The sequence below is a fragment of the Nestor notabilis genome, unplaced genomic scaffold (genome assembly GCF_000696875.1).
Source record: "Nestor notabilis isolate BGI_N333 unplaced genomic scaffold, ASM69687v1 scaffold17807, whole genome shotgun sequence".
NCBI lineage: Eukaryota > Metazoa > Chordata > Aves > Psittaciformes > Psittacidae > Nestor > Nestor notabilis.
Window position 1 is genome coordinate 20,143 of NW_009936347.1, and position 1,912 is coordinate 22,054.

The 1,912-nt window shown below is 41.3% G+C and overlaps 1 protein-coding gene across 1 annotated transcript in view; it reads left to right on the plus strand.

The window, feature by feature from the left end:
* The window catches only part of TDRP (testis development related protein), a 13,127-nt gene that overhangs the window by 8,131 nt on the left and 3,084 nt on the right, over window positions 1–1,912 (plus strand).

Below are 1,912 nucleotides of genomic sequence, written 5' to 3' on the forward strand. Positions count from 1 at the left end.
AACACCCCTAACATTCTCAGGCTGCGATTGTAGGGGAGGTGTTCTGAAGCCCCCTTATAATCCTCGTGGCCCTCCTCTGGTCTTGCTCCAACATCTCCATGTCCTTTTTATGTTTTTTTCTGGTTGGTTTTTTTTTGTTTTTTTTTTTTTTTTTAATCCTTTTTAATCACGGGATTAGGCCTTGATTGAGGGTTTAGACCATTATTTACACCACAGAAGCATTAAATGTTGAATACTGCCTGGAGGGGCTGGTAGTTTAAGCACAAGAACTTTGCATAGCAAGATATCTGAAGGTATCACCTGCAGCTTGTCTGGTTCTGGTTTATACTCCGGACAGTACCAATGAGATGGGTATGGTGAGTCTGCCACAAGGGATGCCAACTTGAAGTTCGCTGCCTATGTATTTTTAACTTAATCAAAAATAGAAGGCATATGGTTAAATTAAACATGAGGGTTTGCTTATTGTAATCAGTACTCACTTTATTCTCATAGTGGAAAAAACATATAAAGAAACTGTTGCTTTTCTTGTGAAGCCACGAGGAATGCTGTGGTGTATGGTAAGATTAGGTATGAGTTTAGGAGGAGGTGAGCAGAGCAGTTACAGAGGCCTGGGTTGTGGTGAACCTGGTTCTCACGTACCTGGTCTGTCCATATCCCATGAACAAGAGCTGGAAATTATTCTTGGCTTGCTCAGCCTTCCCTCTTCAGAGTTCTCCAGAGCTTTGCCCAAAGCTGGATCCATGTTTGTGTCTAACCAAAGTGAAATGGAGTCTATGCCAGACCTTCCTCCTAATCCTGAAATGGACCTGCTGTGACTTCTGAGTCAGATGTGAGTAGGAAAGGTGGGTGAGAAGTGAAGGTGTAGGACACAGTGAAACAGGAAAACAAGAGATGGAAATACCCATGACAAACGTGCAATAACAAGGGTGCTGGTTTACTCCTGTTAATGGTAGAGGTTGTGGGTTTCTGAAGAGTGAGGGGTTAGCAGTAACACTATATTCCTGTCGGGTATTTGTGCTCAATTTGTAGGTGATGTTTCACACATTTTAAGGCCTGTGTGGATGTACCAGTTATAAACTCTAATCAATTAAAATGTTAATGTCAAATTGATACTAATATGCACCAGTTAAGTTCTTCAAAAAGAATGAAGCATAATAATAGGTGATGAATGAGCCTTCACTCATATTGACAACTACAATTGTTTTGATTGTTTATTATACTTTGTAAGATACTGTTGTATTTTTTAATGTGATCAAGTACCACTGATAGATTGTGACTCTGCCATTCTTACTAGATCCTGCTTGATAGAACAGCAGCTTTCATATTCATGTGCTCAGCATGCATGCATGCATACATTTCTGTTAGAGTCCTTAAGTGTGCTGTCAGAATAAAAAACCCAATACCTATTCTTTGCACTTTGGGGAGAGGGAATCAAACCTCTAGCAACACTGAAAAAATAATTTATGCTACATGTTTAATGGTTGCAGTGAATTTAGAGAGCACACTGTAGCTCACCAGTGCCACGTGTTACCTGTTAGGGGTGACGCAGTGCTCTTGCAGTTTTTGTTTGCAGGGCCAGAAGATACAGTTTTGGTGAGTTGAAAATAGGAGTGTTGAGTATAAAGCAGGTTAAATCTTAAGAATTTCATAATTCAGTCCTGTCTGTTGTGGCCCTTTCTAGCATGGACTGTTTATTTAATTTCTTTCTAGCGCAGCCCCTTAGCCTGTTCCCTAAGCTGCCTAGATTCACCTCTTACATGGAACACAGTGAAACAGAGAACAAGAGATGGAAATGTACTAAAACGGAGCCAGCAGCTCCTGCCTGCAGAATAGCATCCAGGAGCCCAGCTGTCCTTACCAACATCCCTTGCCAGCCTTTGCAAACCAGCAAGGTTTTGTACTCTGCTCCGCA